The following is a 20,637-nucleotide window of genomic DNA, read 5'->3' as shown; positions in this document are numbered from 1 at the left end:
GAGGAGCCACCTTTGGTAGATTTCGTGACAAAAACAAGTCGGGTAAGTTGTTTTACAATTTAACATGTTATGTTCAGCTAACTATTTTACTTCTCCTCTTTATGTTTTCATTCAGACTTTCTGAGACAATGCACAATACTTTGACTGACATAACATTAGACCTACGTATATCTAAGTATATTATGTATGTTTACATCAGTATATTGCATCAGTATTTTCAATATATTAAAACCTAAAGTGATGAATATTGTAATCTCCCCTCTCTCATATCTCAGTGGGCTCGGATATTGTTCCACAAGGATGAATGACTCTTCAGGAAATCACACTGACCTTGACAGATGGGATGTTTGCGTTGACCAGGGCTATGTTGTGCCAAAGCTGTCCGGTGCTGCCCAGGTCCTGTGCTTCCTCCTGGGGATGCCAGCCCTGGTCTTGTGCCTCTGGCTCTATCTGAGTGGAAGTCTCTCTGGAGGTGTCAAACCCACCCAGGTTTTACCTATTAACCTGTTTGCAGTGGAGCTGGTGTTCTGTGTCGAGGGTCTCCTTGAAGTGATCAGCTACTTATTCATCCCGAAGGCTATAATGTTACGGCAGGCTGTATATTTCCTCTATAGCCTCTCCTGGGCCTGCAGGCCCCTGATACAGAGCTGCATCTGTGTGGAGCACTACCTGGCGGTGGCCGAACCTGTGGCTTTCCTCAAGTACAGACTCCGGAGGTACAGGGTGGCGTGTTCAACCGTGGTCTGGGTGCTGTCACTCGCTTATGCATGTTCTCCCATCTCTTTATTTGGTTATGAAGAAGCCGCAGGTTATGTGCTCAGTGGTGTCTATTGCCTTGGGGTGGCCATCATTTCTCTCTGCTGCTTCTTCATCCTGCGTGTGTTGAAGCAGCCTGGTCCAGGAGAGGTAGAGGGAGGCAGAGCGGGAGAGAAGAAACAGGGGACAACTGACCCACATAAGAAGAGAGCTTTTGGGATCATCTTAACCAATCTTGTGGTTATCTTGGCGAGCTCCATCCCAGTTGTCGTTGGTTACTCCACCCTGTCATCCAGTCTTGACTACAACTGCAATGTCATCCCCATGTTGCAGATTGTTAACATCTTCAGTGTCATGGTCTCACCCCTGATTCTCCTCTACAGAGAGGGAAGGCTGCCATGCCGAAGAGGGCCAGAGACATGTTAGACTTACAGTTGCGGGCACTAAAAGCACAGGTTTTTGTGACAAACTAATGCTAGGACACGACAGAGCATTGTGTTAAATATGCATTGAAATATAACATTTCTGTCAATACCACTGCTCAGCCTAACTTCTTAGTACCTGCAACCGTTGGTAAAAAAAAAAAAGTAGATGCGGCAAAGACGTAGAGTAATGTCTCTTATCTCTTATTTGATAAAGTTTTTATTGTTTTAACAGCACGTTCGCGTTAGAGTTGTTGTTAACTAAAGCTGCATCACTTGTTTAGCGTTTATAGTGAATATTGGTTTTGTTTTATTAATTATACAGTTGGTATTAGGACGGGGTGGCTTGATAGGGGATTAGACCTATTCATTTAACATCAGCATTAAGTAATGACTTGTGTTCATCTTAATGTTATGTTCTACTTTGAACTGAGGGTCCTAGTCTGTCACTAAGATTACATAATGATATTTAAATGTATGGGGACTGACTGTGCATGAGACTTGGCTGATGGTGTCATTGTGATTTAACATTCTAACCCAGATAGTGTACACTCCTAGAAAGCCATTTGGGCTCCATCTACACTGGAGATAAAAAAAAGTGTGGACCCCCCTGATGTAAACATTGGCTTTTTGAATGGCAGATGCATTTCAATTTAAATGTCAATACATTACTCAAATACAGTGTAGGCTAGTCTAGATTAGTGTAATCTTGTTATGAGAACTTCATAGCATACTGTAGATGCCAAATCATAACGCCTGGACAGAAGTATTGATGTCCATTCTTCACCGATAAGAACAAGTTGCAGCAGGTACAGCGAAAACTATTGTCTTGAAATGCCTCAGTAACTTCAGTCAATAATGTAATAATGACATTGCCTTCATTCCTGTGATGATAAAAGTGGTGTGTTACACCGCTTCAGATCCACTTATAATTTCTCCTCTTGTTTTCTCGCACTCCCACTTTATCTTAGAACACAGCTCTTCCTATTATTCAGAGACTAAAGTGTCTCCTGGTTCTGGGTGTGGTCCACCTGTCTTCCAGTCTACTTGGGAACAGAGGTGTTCAACTGCCTCCTGGGCCTGGTCACCAACACCTGGTACCTGTGGCTGGTGGCCCTTCGGTCTAGGTGAACAAGGAGATCTCCACCATCAACCAGTCTGTCATAGAGCTTCTCTACTTCCACTTCATCAAACGTTTTCCCCTTTATTCTGCCAGGAGGTACATTCTGCTTGGTCGAGGTAGAACAGCCCATGTTCCAGTGCTGCATCACTACATGGTGGTCTACCCTGTCATCTTTCTCAAGTACAGACCCCTGAGGTACAGAGAGGCATGTGTTACCATATAATGATTGCAGACATTCTGCCTCCTTGTGTCAATCAGTGCTACCAGAGGAGGCACCAAATTCAACACTGGTATATTCACTGCAGTTCTATTCATTGACCTGTTTTCATACTGAGGGTACTAAGAAGGTCCACAGGATGGAGGGAAGGAACCTGAGAGCCTCCTGTAGCGTCCAGAACATCCTGCAGACCTTGATGCTGAACTACTCTCCTACAATCATCAGGCAAATCCTTCATTTTTACATTTTAGTCATTTAGCAGACACTCTTATCCAGAGCGACTTACAGTAATGAATACATACATTTCATGCAATTCTTTTTTTTTTTGCACTGGCCCCCCATGGGAATCGAACCCACAACCCTGGCATTGCACACACAATGCTAGCGTTCCAAACACCATGCTCTACCAACTGAGCCACAGGGAAGACTGTAAACAGGATTATATTTCTTTGAGATCATTCAGGTGTATTCTGACTCCATTACTTTCCATTTACTATCACCTCATGCTCACAATTCCAACCGATTCCTAACTTTTTTGCTTGGTTTGACAAATTGTAACCCCAAAAATACATACTACTATTTGAATTTTGCTAAATCATCTTTTAACTTCTATTACAGCCTGTATAGCAGTTGCTTTTCTACTATTGAGTGGTGTTCTATATTGACATATATTGCTGTTTGTTTTATAAGAAGTGTGGAATAAAGGAAATCTGATTGATTCAACAGTTCAGGTCCCTGTCTGTCTGTCACATACGATTACAGCATCTCATCAAATATGTATCCCCCGTCAGTGATGAATGCACCTGTATTGGCTAATAGCATGATTTTAGCAAAACATGTGCTGAACAAAAATATAAACGCAACATGCAACAATTGCAAAGATTTTACTGAGTTACAGTTCATAATGGGCTCCCGAGTGGTGCAGCAGTCTAAGGCACTGCATCTCAGCGTTAGAGGAGTCATTACAGACCCTGGATCGATTCCAGGCTGTATCACAGCTGGCTGTGATTAGGAGTCCCATAGAGCGGCGCACAATTGGCCCAGCGTCATCTGGATTATGTTTTGGCCGGGGTAGGCCGTCATTCAACCGCTGGTGGACATTCCTGCAGTCAGCATGCCAATTGCACGATCCCTCAAAACATGAGACATCTGTGGCATTGTGTTGTGTGACAAAACTGCACATTTTAGAGTGGCCTTTTAATGTCCCCAGCACAAAGTCTGACTGTGTAATGGTCATGCTGTTTAATTAATCAGCTTCTTGATATGCCACACCTGTCAGGTGGATGAATTATCTTGATAAAGGAGAAATGCTCACTAACAGGGATGTAAACATATCTTTGCACAAAATTTGAGCTAAATAAGCTTTTAGTGCCTATGGAACATTTCTGTGATCATTTATTTCAGCTCGTGAAACATTGGACCAACACTTTACATGTTGCATTTATATTTTTGCTCAATGTACAAACCCAGACTGGCCCACTCGAATAATCCGTTAGCTTCCATAAACATTGGGGCCTGCCTAATTTCATTGGCTATTTGCATGATAGCCAGCGTAGTATTTTAGCTGTTGTAACTGCCTCTGTAGGACTAAGGCCTAATTCTGGAGTTGATTCTGATTTTCATTAGTGTTTTGTTTTAAAGGAAACTACACACAGACACATAAAGAAAATAGATTTCAATCAACATTTTGATGTTTTTTGGATCCTTGGAACTGTGATTTTCAGAATTGTTAAACGTATGCTTGTCTATCAATCTAAAGGTAACTCCTTATGCATGTCTACAAACCACAACTGAATGAAGCTACTACTTACTAACCTACTGCTTTATTATTGAATTATAAAATAGTAACATACTATTGAAACTGACTACACATTTCACAGGTATGTGTTTTTCCTCATTAGAGTCATATTACAAATGTTTAACTAAACTGCAGCCCCCTTTGCATAAGTTCTTGCATGTGCTCACAGGTGCATTCCATGGTGAGTTCCCTGTGTAAGGCTTTGGTCATTATGAAAAGTAGTGTTCGCATTTACTCAACATCTTCACAATCTCTACGAGAGCCACACTGGTCCTTACTCAAGGGTAGATGTGTTAAGGTACATTCATAGCTACGTTGGGTTTTGTAAGAGCACTATTATTGTTTGTTGTTAACTTTACTCACTGCTGATCATTGATACATAGTTATGTTTATATTAAGTGAATGAGCGTGTTGTGATCTTGTTACTGTACATTTTACATTATCCAGAGCTTTGCATTATGACCTCCTTCAGTCATTTGTGTTCTTGCTCTGGCCCGTGCCATGATATCAAAATATCTGTTGGTATTGGATGGGTGTATTTCAAGTTTCAATTAGAAGGGATATTTTAATCTGTCTTTCCTTGTTTGTGCACCCATCTTTTTCCACAGTCACAGTCTCGTCAAAGTTTGAGCATGGCTTTCAGAAACTCCACCTCCCTCCCTCTACCTGCGACAGAGAACCAAAACTTAACCATATGCAATCCATGCACCGACATCTCAGTGACCACCTACACTACAACATACCTGGTTAACTTCCTGATGGGTTTTCCAGCCAATGGCTGGATCCTCTGGCTGTTGGTGTCCGGGTCCGGTATCCTGACAGGGAAGACTGAGGTGTTTGAGCTCAGACTGGTTCTGAATGACCTGCTGTACTGCTTCATCTCTCTTGTGGTCATACTTGGCATTCCCCTCTTCAGACAACTTCTGAGTACATCTCAGTGTTCTTCTTAGGTCTCCTCTTCATCGGTCGGCCCCTGTTCCAGTGCTGCGTCTGCGTGGAGCGCTACCTGGCGGTGGTCCACCCGATCAAGTTCAGAAAGGACCATAGCAACTCTGGTGTGGCTGGTGGCCATCGAGAACTGTTTCTGTAGTTATGCATATCCACCTCCCCTGCCCTCAATGTTGTTTTCGGCTATCTGCAATTCGCTATGTTTACAGTCAACTCCCTCTGCTGCCTGTCCATTCTCAGGGTTCTGATGAGACCCGGCTCTGGGGATGGAGGAAGGGAGAGAGGAGAGGGAGAGGAGGAGAAGGAAGGGATGAACCCAACAAAGAAGAGAGCCTTCAACACCATTGTGGTGATGGGTAATCTTCCTATCGTAAAATTGCCTTTTCTGTATACATGTGTTTCTACCAATGTCTTCTGCATCACCTACTTATTTTGTGTTGTTGTCATTGTGATCGGTGGGTTTGTGCAGCCCCTCCTCTACCTCCGCAGGGCCGGGAAACTGCAGTGGATCAGGGGTGCCTGAAAGGAGAAAACATATAGAGGGTTGTTTTGCTAGTCAAGACCTGTCAATTTAATGAATCTATATACTGTCCCAACCATATCTATGTTATAAAGCTCCTTTAGGTCAGTTTAAAAAATTGCATTTGTACAGCATACGTGTTAAGGTTTGATGAGATGTGTTTTAGAGTTCCAATGTTTTCTGTGTTGTGAGTTAAGTAGCCTACACCATAATGCAAATGTTTCTATCAATCATGAAAGCCCTACTGTAATTCAGGGATAATATTGTTTGCTCTAATAATGAAGTTATTAATCAGGTAATGTTTAACATTGATATGGTAGCGTATGTAATGCTAGAGCAGTGTATTTGATTCCGTACAGTGTGTTCTGCCAGGTACACCCCACTTTCTTTAATGTCATTGTGTTCAGTGAATGTCTGCAGCCCCTTCTCTACCTCCACAGGGCTGGGAAACTGCCATGCATTAGGCGTCCCAGAGATGGGTAACTCCATGATGGGGGAAAGGGTGGTGAAGTACCCCTTGGTTCATCATACCTATTCAGTTTAACCAATGTTACTTTTTGTTTTTTAAGTCATCGTCAACTGTGTGCTTTGAAGTAAATTTGTACACCAAAAATGTATTGTGATGGGAACAATTTCATGTGTGATCTTTAATGAAATACTGTCAGCCATTTAACTATTTGCTCTCAGTAATGAAATAATAGTTATCCTATGGGGACAGCCGAAGAACACTGTTTGGTTCTGGATAGCACCATTTTTTCTAAGAGTGTACCTATTCAGTTTAACCAATGCTACTTTTCGGGTTTCAAGTCATAGGTTATCGTTAAGTGTGTGCTTTGAAGTAGATTTTACAAAATGTTTTATTGTAATGGGAAAATGGCCACTTGTGTGGCCTTTAAGGAAATACTGTCAGCTATTTAACTATTTACTCTCAGTCCTGTAAGAATGCGTTAAAAAATGTTCCTCATATATTAAAGTTAGATTCTGTTTCCAATGTATAGGCACTATGTGCATCGTCCTGGTTTCTGAGATATGGAGATCCTTAAAATAAAGATTCATAATTTTTGTGAACTTTTGACTTTTTTTCTAATACATTTTACTTCAAACTAACAACTAAACTCAACTGTATATAACAGTTAGCTACAAACTATAAAATAAACTATGAACTGTACCTACTCCACTCTCCTCTGACTTCCCTACCAACCACACTGGCTTCACCTGGCACGACATCCTCTATGCTTACAGCTCCTCACAAGCCACCAAACTTTCTGTTGGGGGTCCCCATCAATTTCCTGTTGGGTGTCATCATCAACTTCCTGTTGGGGGTCCCCATCAATGGCTGGGTGCTTCGGCTGATCGTAATTGGGGGAGGGTAGGCCTCTAAGTTCTTCTCCCTCAACCTGGCCATGTCTGAGACCCTCTGCTGCCTTAACACACCAGTCAGTCTGATAGGGCTCTACCTCGAAGACCGCCGCCTCCTTACCTTTGTCCAGTCTTCACAGGTTTTATCTGCACCGGTCAACCCCTGTTCCAGTGTTGTGTTTGTGTGGAGCTCTGACTGGCGGTGGTCCACCCTGTGGTCTTCCTGAAGTACTAGCCCCTGAGATACAGGGTGGCATGGTCGGCCATCGCTTGGCTGGTGGCGCTTGGCTCCGATGTGGCCTGTGTTCTGTTTCCTCCAGCCCCTTTTAATGCTTTTATAGGGTCATTCCTGCTGTTGCTGGCAGAGACGCTGTACTGTTGCCTCTCTGTGCTTTGGGTTTTGAAGCGTCCCAGGCCAGGAAATAGGGAGATGGAAAAGGAGTGGGAAAATGATGATGGCTTTCAAGGTCATCCTGGTCAATCTGTTGCTGAGCTACAGTACTTCTCAATGATCACTGTGTTTGACTGGTATTGTCATTTAAAATTCCAGTAAATTTCCCCAAATCCTGTTTGGAGGATTACGGAATTCCTGCTTATTCTCTCCTTATTCCGGGAATCTTCCAATTAAGAATTCAGGAAATCCAGTGAATTGGTGGAAAGTTATTTTGCAACTCTATGCATACAGAGCACTATATTTTCTCCACTTAATCAGCAATTTTGACATTTGCTATTTTCCACCCTGTATATCGAAGCATTTCTTGAGTATTTCTTGAGTATTTCTGATCTTATTATTCCTATTGTATTCACTCTTGTGTCATGTCCTTTTGACGGTTGTTATGTTGTTGTTGCTTATTATACTGAACAAAAATATATACACAACATGAGCTGAAATAAAAGATCCCAGAAATGTTCCTGTCACGGTCTGACCTAAGAGAGCTGTTTTTTCTCTGTTTAGTTAGGTCAGGGTGTGATATGGGTGGGCATTCTATGTTTTTTGTTTCTATGTTTAGTTCTTGTTTTTCTATTTCTATGTTTGAGTTTTGGGATGATCTCCAATTAGAGGCAGCTGGTTCTCGTTGTCTCTAATTGGAGATCATATTTAAGTTGGGGTTTTCCTATTGTGTTTTGTGGATAGTTGTTTTCCGTTTTGTTGTCTGTTGCCTGACGGAACTGTTTGCTGTCGTTTTGTTTCTTTGTAGTGTTTAGTTTTCATTAAAGATTAATCATGAGCACTCAACATGCCACGCCTTGGTCCCCTCTATACGACGCACGTTACAGTTCCATATGCACAAAAAGCTTATTTCTCTCAAATGTTGTGCACAACACATCCCTGGTAGTGAGCATTTCTTCTTTGCCAAGATAATCCTTACACCTGACAGATGTGGCATATCAAGAAGCTGTAATTTCTAAGCAATATGGATGAAATTGCCCTAAAATTATAGCTGACAGTCTGCACTTTAACCATATATTCATTGTATAATTTCAAATCCAAAATTCTGAAGTACAGAGCCAAAACAACAAACAATGTGTCAACATTCCAATACTTTTGGAGCTCACTGTATTATTGAACGTGGTTACTCTCACCAAACATGTAGCTTTTTTCATAGGATTATCTATGTCGGGCCAGACCCTGTTCTAGTGCTGTATCTGTGGGGGCCGCTACCTGGCAGTGGTCTACCCTGTGGTCTTCCTGAAGTACAAACCTCTGAGGTACAGGGTGGGGGGCACGTCTGTGGTCCGGCTGGGGGTGCTGTCTTTCTGAAAAAGGTTTATATATTGTCTACTACAATAATCTGTACTATTTTTGTTCACCCCAAAAAACTTTCGGGACTTTGAATATCACTGCTCTAGCGCGTAGAGGAAAACCAGCCCAATCGACCAAGCCGTTATTCACATGTCCGAAACAGGAACCTGAACTAATAATGTGGTTGGTTTTGTGTTGTTTTAGGTACCTGTTTGGGGTTTTTTCAGGTACTTTTGGGTTGTTTTGCGTACTTATTTGTGTTTGTTTGTGGTTGTTTTTGGTACTTTTAGGTTGTTTAGGCTTGTTTTGGGTGATTAGTAGAATCCACGAAGGGTTCAAATAACAAAGCGAAAGGAATTCAGAATCATTTTGGCTCTCATGCTGTCTATGGCAGTAAACTATATCCCATTACTATTGGTTTTCCTCCTGAAAGATAATTTGCCTTCTATGGACTACCTCAGACATCAGTATGTCTGTTAGTTAGCAACAACATAACTATGATCTGTGGGTTGGTGCAGCCCGTCACCTACCTCCACAGACCTGGGAAACTACCCGGCTGCCTAAGGGGTCAAAGAGCTGCTAACTGATATAGAACACCCCCTCTCTATCCTGCTCTCCATCTCCATTCCAGTTACTAAAATCACAAATCCACATATTATCACAGAGGGATGAACAAACACATACTGTACCCTGACCCACGTGTTCAGGCTGTTGAAGGATTTGCCTAATAGACATGTAATTCCTCTCCGTCAGAAAGATTTAAAGTAAATGTGACACACCTCACAGGAGAGACAGGTTTCCACAACTTAGGTATGACACATTTTGGTCTTGTTAATATCATGATATTAGGCTATAAGTTGTATTGTGAATAGTTTATTTGTTGTACACGACTTGTGATTTAGTACACCCTGTTGAAACTCCTCTTGCGAACGTAGACTGTTTTTTGTACAATATCTACATAAACTTACTGTATGATGCCACTTTTAGAATGTTACATTTTGTGCTGATAGCGATTATATATAATAGTTTTAATATTATTATATTACTATTTTTACAAACTGCTAAAGAAGAACTATTCTCATGTGTGGATTGTGTCTACTATATGTCTTTGCAACATACAAGTGTGCAAAACATATATATTAGGAATTTGTTCCTAATTTTTGGTATTCTCAGTGTATGTACATTTTGTTTGTAGTTGAAAAGTTCTGAAACCATTACGGAAAGGAGTTCTGCTAGCGGAACCCCTCGCCAACAGCCAATGGAATAGCACGGTGCGAAATACAAAACAACAAAAATACCATCATTTAATTTTCTCAAACAATCAACCGTTTTACACCATTTTAAAGATAAGACTCTCGTTACTCCAACCACATTGTCCGATTTCAAAAAGGTTTTACGGCAAAAGCAAAACATTAGATTATGTTAGGACATCAACTTGACAAGAAAACCACACAGCCATTTTCCAAGCATGGAGAGGCATCACAAAAACTAGAAATACAGCTAAAATGAATCACTAACCTTTGACGATCTTCATCAGATGACACTCCCAGGACTCAATGTTAAACAATACATGTATGTTTTGTTCGATAAAGTTCATATTTATATCCAAAAAACCCATTTTACATTGGCACGTGATGTTCAGAAAATATATTGCCTCCCAAAACTTCCGGTGAAAGAGCACATCAATTTACAAAAATACTCATCATAAACGTTGATACATTTTACAACAGTTATTGAAAGAATTATAGATACACTTCTCCTTAATGCAACCGCTGTGTCAGATTTCAAAATAGCTTTATGGCGAAAGCACATTTTTCAATATTCTGAGTCCAGAGCTCAGCCATCAAAGCAAGCTATACAGTTACCCACCAAGTTCTGGAGTCAACTAAATTCAGAAAATGTATTATAAATCTTCCCTTGCCTTTGCTGATCTTCGTCAGAATGCACTCCCAGGACTCCCACTTCCACAAGAAATGATTGTTTTGTTCGAAATACTCCATATTTATGTCCAAATACCTCCTTTTGTTCGTGCGTTCAGATCACTATCCAAAGGCAAAATGCGCGAGCGTAAAACCAGAGACAAAAAGTCAAAATGTTCCATTACCGTTCGTAGAAACATGTCAAACGATGTTTGCAATCAAGCCTTAGGGTCTTTTTAACAAAAAACTTCGATACTATTCCAACCGGACAATAGCGTATTCATTACAGAGGAAAAAGAAGGAGCGGCGCACTAGGGTGCTCGCGCAGTAAACAACTCACTGGTCCCAGGCAGTCCACTGATTGACTGAGTTCCTATTCTTTGCCCAGTAACAGTAAAAGCATGAAACAAGTTTCTAAAGGCTGTTGACAGCCAATGGAAGCCTTAGGAAGTGCAATATGACCCCACAGACACTGTAGTTTCGATAGGGATTAGAAAGAACAACTACAAGCCTCAGATTTCCCACTTCCTGGTTGGATTTTTCTCAGGTTTTTGCCTGCCATATGAGTTCTGTTATACTCACAGACATCATTCAAACAGTTTTAGAAACTTCAGTGTGTTTTCCATCCAAATCTACAAATAAAATGCAAATATTTGACTCTGGGCCCGAGTAGCAGGCAGTTTTCTCTGGGCACGCTTTTCATCCGAACGTGAAAATACTGCCCCCTATCCCGAACAGGTTGTAATTTTATCATAATGATGTACATTTTAGAACGATTACAGATAGAGAAAGGGTTGCTGTTGACTCTTAGCAATTTGAATCAGGGATACATGGGTCATCAGCCCAGAAAGAATGGATCTCAGTCATTGAGGACAGGCATTGGTCTACATATGGTTCATAAACGAGTACATGTGAGAAACCAGAATCCCTTTGTCAGTTGCAAGGATCCTATGTAAAAAAAATATATATATATATTATCCACTATAAAAAAGGTAAAGTCATTGGGGTCAGACATTAACAGGTTTTTCTCTTTCCTCAAAACAGCTACAAACAGAATAATAAGAAAATGAACTCCACAGAGATCAGTTCTGACCATCTCCAGCCAACCAACGGCACTCAACGGTTCAGCCTGTTGAATTGTCCCAGCTTTACAGGTAGCATTGTTGTCATGATGATAGACTTCACCTTCAGTGTGCCAGCCAATGGCTGGTCTGTCTGGGTCTTTTCCAGCAGCAGGTGGAGTCTCATCGAGTCTGAAATCTTCACTCTGAATCTTGTCTCCATGGAGATGGCCAGCACTCTCTTCTTGTTGTCGATACTCAACATTTTCAAACTGCTTAGCATGTCCTTTCAATTGGCTACTGATTTCCTGTATGGTATGATCATTGCAGCCCGACCCCTTTCCAGTGCTGTGTCTGTGTAGAGCGCTACCTGGCAGTGGTCTTCCTGAAGGACAAACCTCTGAGATACAGGGTTGGGTGTTGTGGTTCAGTCTGGTTCTTAGTTCTTGGGTTCGGGGCAATCTACTATATAGAATTATCCATATTTAATAACCTGGGCATATTCCTCCCTATACTGTCAGTGGACTTTTTCTGCAGTCTCCATAATCAGGGTTCTTAAGAAGCCTGGCCCGGGAGATGGAGGGAAGGAGAAAGAGGGGGGAAATCTGCAGAAGAAGAAAGCTTTCAGGATTGTCTCCATCATACTGGTGAAGCTGCTGGTCAACTATGTGCCAATGATCATCAGGCACCAATGGTGCATCTGTTTTCATTGAACGTATACATGTGTGATGTAATACCACCTCTTGTCTCCTTCTCACTTTTTGGCAGTCCTGTCCAGGCCCTCCTCTTCCTCTGCAGGGCTGTGAAGCTGCCATGTCTCTGGCCAGGCAGGGGTAGTGGAGAGAACAAGTAGGCGTTTATAAAACACGCTTTTTCAGTTCTGCCCATAATTTTGCTTTGGGATTGAGGTCAGGGCTTTGTGATGGCCACTCCAATACCTTGACTTTGTTGCCCTTAAGCCATTTTGCCTCAACTTTGGAAGTATTCTGGGGGTCATTGTCCATTTGGAAGACCCATTTGCGACCAAGCTTTAACTTCCTGACCGATGTCTTGAGATAAAAATATCCACATAATTTTCCTTCCTCATGATGCCATCAATTTTGTGAAGTGCACCAGTCCCTCCTGCAGCAAAGCACCCCCACAACATGATGCTGCCACCCCCGTGCTTCACGGTTGGGATGGTGTTCTTCAGCATGCAAGCCTTCCCTTTTTTCCTCCAAACATAACAATGGTCATTATGGCGAAACCGTTTTATATTTGTTTCATCAGACCAAAGGACATTTCTCCAAAACGTACGATCTTTGTCCCCATGTGCAGATGCAAACTGTAGTCTGGCTTTTTTATGGCGGTTTTGGAGCAGTGGCTTCTTCCTTGCTGAGCGGCCTTTCAGGTTATGTTGATATAGGACTCGTTTTACTGTGGATATAGATACGTTGTACCTGTTTCCTCCAGCATCTTCACAAGGTCCTTTGCTGTTGTTCTGGGATGATTTACACTTTTCACACGAAAGTACGTTCATCTCTAGGAGACAGAACGCATCTCCTTCCTGAGTGTTTTGACGACTGTGTGGTCACATGGTGTTTATACTTGCGTACTATTGTTTGTACAGATGACCATGGTAACTTCAGGCGTTTGGAAATTGCTCCCAAGGATGAACCACACTTGTGGAGGTCTACAATTTTTTTCTGATATCTTGGCTGATTTCTTTTAACTTTCCCATGATGTCAAGCAAAGAGGCACTGAGTTTGAAGGTAGGCCTTCAAACACATCCACAGGTACACCTCCAATTGACTCATATTATGTCTATTTGCTTATCAGAATATTCTAAAGCCATGACATTTTCTGGAATTTTCCAAGCTGTTTAAAGGCACAGTCAAGTTAGTGTATGTAAACTTCTGACCCACTGTAATTGTGATACACTGAATTATAAGTGAAATAATCTTTCTGTAAACAATTGTTGGAAAAATTACTTGTGTCATGCACAAAGTAGATGTCCTAACCGACTTGCCAAAACTATAGTTTGTTAACAAGAAATTTGTGGACTAGTTGAAAAATGACTCCAATTTAAGTGTATGTAAACTTTCGACTTCAACTGTATATTGAAACTTCCATCTTTTAGTTTTTGTTACATTATAGCACATCATTGATTGATAAGGAGACAGTGCAGTCAAAAACTAGATTTTTCTGTCTTTTAAAAAATATATTCACACTATGAGGTTAAACTAACAATCTGAAATATAGAAATGTATGATAATGGCATTTTAGTGGAAGTTCATTTGGAATTTCAGCCTGTTCAGCCTGTTTTTGGCCAACAGCATGACATCACAATCTGATCTGATTATTCTGACCAATGACCAGTTATCTTGTATCGTCCTACTTTGAAGGGGTAGCGGGTAGGCTCTAGAGCAGGGGCATTCAATTAAACAGCGGAGGTACTGCAGGGGGTCCTCAAATATATATATATATATATATATATATATATATATATATATATATATATATATATATATATATAAGTGGATTTTCTTTTCAATGTTTTTATGAATTTTGCTTAGCAACAACAGACACCCATAATAAAAATAGGATAATATTTTCTTTCTAAAATATCAACTTTATTTATAATTTCCTAATATTGAGCAAATTACACTCAATTGAGTGTCTGACATTGGTTTTGAATAAGCACCCGTGAATTAGCTACCAGTTTGGCAAGTGCTGCTAGCTGCTGGTAAGCTTTATTGACTTGAACATTTTTGCCAGCACATGGCTAAACTTTTTTTTAACCATCTAAACAGCTGCTCTCAGCGAACATGTATTTGGAGTTAACTTTCTAGCTAAAAGGCTATGTTAGAGTTGACACTTCCTCTTCCAGTTATAATGTGGGAGGTCCAAAAAACACAACGATCTACCAAATCTATTCATTTTAATATGTTGATTACTTCTCCTTGCCATTATCATTCACCTGATGATAAGATAAGACGTGTTTTTTTTTTTTACTAACTATTGATGGGGGTTCCTGGGTCACCAGTTTGCCTGGGAGGGCAGGAAAAGTTTGAAGACCCATGGTTTAGACTCTAGACGATCCTATCTGCCAATCAGGGCTGTGTATGTAAATCTATATTTTTTTTAATTTATCAAAACGCCCACACGATCAGACTGAGAATTTCAATTGCAAGAGGAGGTTCATGGAAATAAATTATAAAAAAAACACATTTGGAGGTATTTTCATGAAACAAACACATAGTGATTTATTAGACATTCAGTGATGATTAAAACATAACATAAAAAAGACTGCTTGGGGGCTTAAAATTGACTTGATTGTTTTCCTTGGGATCTTGTGATGTTTCCCTGTGATTTTCTTGTTATTTAATTTAGTCTTACCTTTTTTGCTTTTAGATGTCTATCAAAGCGTAGTAAGGAATGTTGATATGTGCATCTCTGAAAGTGTGTCAACATCATTATTTGCTTTGGTTTTCCCTACTATGCAATGTGTTGAACTATACCATTATTTAAACTTAGTGAAGTGACAATATAGTGGCGTCATATAAAAGCCTTAGCTCTGTTGTCCAGTGCTCATGTTTTATTGCATGACATTTATGACATGTTCACACCTAAGGTACTTTAAGACAGAGTATCATGTCAAAACATCTGAACCCTGGGCTTCCCGAGTGGTGCAGTGGTCTAAGGCGGTGCCACTACAGACCCAGGTTCAATCCAGGGAGGGGCAGCTAGTATCAAGCAAAGAAATACAGAACTACTGGAGTTGAACAACAAGATAGATTGAGCCAGACAAGTCACTCCTTTCAGGTTTGTCAATAGCATTTCTTCAAATATGACATTGTTTTTGGACCTCCTTTGATTAAATGCATTTGTTGGTAAATATTGTTGTGGGATACAACAGTTGAACTAAGCTCATGAGGCATATATAAGTTATATTCTTCAAGAATCAAGGGGTAAACATCATTCATTTAAAAGTTGAATTATTCAAGAATCAAGGGGTAAACATCATTAATTTAGTCCAAAAATAGTCCAAAAATAGATTAAGTAACTGCAGATTGCCCAATAACGGTCCTTCAGACACAATCACATTAGTTTTCCTTACTACTTCAGACTGCCCAATAACGGTCCTTCAGACACCATCACATTAGTTTTCATTACCACTTCAGAATGCCCAATAAGGGTCCTTCAGACACCATCACATTAGTTTTCATTACTACTTCAGACTTGTGTTTGGGGGCAGGCGGGGTTAACACACTTACTGTATCAATTTAAATCACATTTCAGAAACTATGCAGCACAGGAGGCTGCTGGCACCTTAATTGAGGAGGACGTGCTCGTGGTAATGGCTGGAGCGGAATAGGAGGAATGCTATCAAATACATCAAATGCATGGTTTGATGCCATACCAATCACTCAGTTCCAGACATTATTATGAGCCGTCCTCCCCTCAGCAGCCTCCACTGTTGTCAACATTGAATTCAAGCCCCAGACTAGAAACTCCTGGCCACCATTTTTATTTAATTTCCACAGATACTCCCAGGACAGCCCAGGCTACAACCAAAGAGGAAAACCACTGAGAATGAACACACTGCAATCTGTAAACTATCCTATAGCAACACAACTGGATTGGAATTTCCCTGAAACAAATTATATTTATATTTGTAACGGCTGTCTTCTGTAGAAATGGACCAAGGCGCAGCAGGTATGTGAATACTCATCTTTAATTAAAATAAAGAAGTAAAGCATCCACTTAACAATGCAAACAAAGTGACAACAGCTACAGTTCTGCAGGCTAGAAACGCAGTGCAAAAACAACCACCCACAACCCCAAAGAAAAACACACACACCTATATAGGACCTCCAATCAAAGGCAACTATACACACCTGCCTTCAATTGGAAGTCCCAATCATCCACCCAACATTTAACCAACACAAACATGCCACGTCCTGACCCAACTACACCCTCTACTGGTCAGGACGTGACAATATTGTTAACCATGATGCCAACTTCGTGGTTGGCTTCCCTGTTAATGGTTGGGTAGTGTGATTGATATTGACTGGGTCGGGGGGGTCGTGGTCTGGGTTGGCTGCAGAGATCTTCATCCTCAACCTGACCATGACTGGCTATGACTGAGATCCTCTACTATCTGAATATCCCTATGATTGTGAACTTTACGTCCCTGAGGTGCCACTTGGAGAGTTTCTGGTGTCCTTTTTGGTATTCCTCTGGATTGCCGGTCCAGTGTTCCAGTGCTATATCTCTGTGGAGATCTACCTGGCGGTGGTCCAACCTCTGGTCTTCAGATCCAGGGTGTGGTGTTGTGGTTTAGCCTGGCTTGTAGTTAGTAGGTGTTGCTTCCGTGGTTGGTGGGATCTCCCCTAAACTTCTGTAGTATTGTTGTTCGCTGCCTGTCAGTTCTCAGAGCTCTGAATTGGCCCGAGACGGGGGAAGGGGACAGGGAGAGGGAGGGGACATATAACACAAAGCGAAAGGCATTCCGAATCATTTAGTCTCTCTAATTTTTATGACGTCTACGGCAGTAAACAACATCCCGTAACTATTTGTTTTCATCCTGAAAGATAATTAGCATTCTATGGACTACTTCATTAGTCTGCCCCCCTCTCCATCTCCCTTCTAGTCACTAAAATCACAAATCCACATATCATCACAGAGGGATAAAGAAACACCCACACACAGGTGTTCAGGCTGTTGATGGATTTGCCTAATAGACATGTGATTCCTCTCCGTCAGAAAGATGTAAAGTAAATGTGACACACCTCACAGGAGAGACAGGTTTCCACAACACAGGTATGACACATTTTGGTCTTGTAAATGTCATGATATTAGGCATTATGTTGTAATATGAATAGTTTATTTGTTGTACATGACTTGTGATTTAGTACACCCTGTACTCGTCTTGCGTACGTAGACTGTTTTTTGTACATAAGCTTACTGTATGATGCTACGTTTATAATGTACCATTTTGTGCTGATAGCGGTTATATACAATACTTTTAATATTATTACATTACTATTTTTACAAACTGCTAAAGATGACCTATTCTTATGTGTGTATTGTGTCTAGTATACAAAACTGTATGTCTTTGCAACATATATACAGTTTGTTCATAGTTGAAAAGTTGTAAGAATATTAATTGAAAGGAGGTGTCAAACAAAGGCAATATTTTTATATTTTGTCATAATGTTGTACATTTCAGTTGAGGTCACAGAGAATGAGCAAGATCACAGATCGAGGGGTGCTGTTGGCTCTTAGCAATTTGAATCAGGGATACTTGGGTCATTAGCCCAGTGAGAATGTATCTCAGTAAATCATCTCTAGTATGAGAAGACAGTGTTTACATGTGAATAATGTACATTACAAGTATGTGGCAGTTGTGAAGATATCCTGCCCAGCTGAAAATAATAATAATAATCATATCATCCACTTCAAAAGAGTAAACAGTAATTTTCCCTCTTCCCTCAAAACAGCTACAAACAGAATGATAAGAAAATGAACTCCACCGAGATCAGTTCTGACCATCTCCAGCCCACCAACGGCACTCAACGGTTCAGCCTGTTGAATTGTCTGGGCTCCCCCAGCTTTACAGGTAGCATTGTTGTCATGATGATAGACTTCACCTTCGGTGTGCCAGCCAATGGCTGGTCTCTCTGGCTCATCTCTAGCGGCGGGCGGAGTCTCATCGAGTCCGAAGTCTTCACTCTGAATCTGGTCTCCATGGAGATGGCCAGCACTCTCTTCTTCATGTTGTCGGTACTCAACATTTTCACACTGCGTAACCTGTCCTTGGAATTGGCTTTTAATTTCATGTATGGTGTGGTCTTTGCAGCCAGGCCCCTGTTCCAGTGCTGTATCTGTGTAGAGCGCTACCTGGCTGTGGTCCACCCTGTTGTCTTCCTGAAGTACAAACCTCTGAGATACAGGGTGGTGTGTTGTAGTGTAGTCTGGCTCTTAGTTCTGGGGTTCGGTGTAATCAACTACATAATATTATCTGTATACAATAACCTGGGCATATTCCTCCCCATACTGTCAGTGGACTTGTTCTGCAGCCTCTCCATCCTCACGGTTCTTAAGAAGCCTGGCCCGGGAGATGGAGGGAAGGAGAAAGAGGGGGGAAACCTGCAGAAGAAGAGAGCTTTCAGGATCGTCTCCATCATACTGGTGATGCTGCTGGTCAACTATGTGCCAACGATCATCATGGCACCAATGGTGCATCTGTTTTCAGAGAAGGAAAACCTGTGTGAAATAGCGCCACCCCTTGTCTTCTTCTCCATTATGGGCAGTTCTGTCCAGGCCCTCCTCTTCCTCCACAGGGCTGGGAAGGTGCCATGTCTCTGTGCAGGCAGGGGTAGCGGGGAGAACAACTAGGATTGTATAAAGGTAGACTTAGCATATTTCGCCAAATTCCACAGAATGACCCAATCGAGAGGCTAATCTTCTCAGCACTTGTTGTCACGCAACTATCACATTGAGTGAAGCAAACGTGCATGCGTTCTGAGTGGGTACTCGGTGCTGCCTCTTACATCGTGCCAACTCTGTAATATCTATGGTTCCCCCTGCTGCTCATATCACTGAGTCTACTTAACGTAAACAGCAGGAAACAGATTTAACTTTAACAGTAGCATTTTTCTGGGGATAACTACAGGGGAATAACATGATTATATGTGAAGTTATGTAATTCATCATGAATGTAGAACATTATAATAATCACTTGGTTATATGTAGTGATATTGGTGTTTGATAAGATGGCTATACTTTATTAACTGGTTTTATTATCATTGTTTTATAATTTTATGTTAAATTGTTTGACAGTTTATGTATACAACCTAAATGAATAATTTCCTCACTACATAATGTCTTCTTTATATTGTGTAGTCTCATTATTCATGTCTGAACTACTCATGTCATTATGGTGTTTGGTGTATGTTTGATAATGATTAAATTCAATTGTGAGCTAGAGAAAGATCTAGAATCTGTCTCTTTTATATTCCCTTTTTGGAGCCTTTCTTCCTCAAGTTTCTTGTATGTTATTGTTGTAATAATGTCAAGCACAGTATAATATAATAATACTGTGTTAAATATCACTGCCCTTTAGGCTACAGTATATGATTACTAACAATACTGAATGATGACACAAGTATTTCAGGGCTAATATAGCATGAATTGTTAACTAATACGCTTATTTACACACTTGTTTAAGTACTTCACTTGAATCTATTGCATGAGGATACTGTATATTTACAAACAAACACACACACAGGAGTTTTTTTCTAGCAGTGATTTGCTTACTTGGCATCAATCTTTACTCAGTCAGAGATGCAAAATCTACACCTCTCACTCAGAGGAGATGGGAAAAGTTAGTTGGCGTGTGGCTTGATTGAACAATATTAAGTGTTAAACGTGAGGTTATCGGTTGAGATTCCGAGCCCTCTTTGTACTGCGGTGATTCATTTTATGGTTTCCATGTGTTTGATACCATTCCATTGGCTCCGTTCCAGCCATTATTATGAGCCGTCTTCCCCTCAGCATCCTCCTGTGACATCATTACTATATCTGTCTATACACAACGATTCTGAATGCTGATTGGTTAAAACCGTATATATGTATGCAACATGATGGTTTTATGAATGAATGTGTGAAGACAAAGATCAGCTTCAATATCTGTCTGTATCAGTCTGGATGAGCCCCAGAACTATTCCTGCTGTTATCCTTCTCTATTCAAAGTATTGTAGTAGTAGTACTAAGAATCCCAGGT

Source organism: Salmo salar, chromosome ssa08, assembly GCF_905237065.1.
Source record: "Salmo salar chromosome ssa08, Ssal_v3.1, whole genome shotgun sequence".
In the NCBI taxonomy this organism is placed as follows: domain Eukaryota; kingdom Metazoa; phylum Chordata; class Actinopteri; order Salmoniformes; family Salmonidae; genus Salmo; species Salmo salar.
This window is presented reverse-complemented; position numbering follows the sequence as displayed.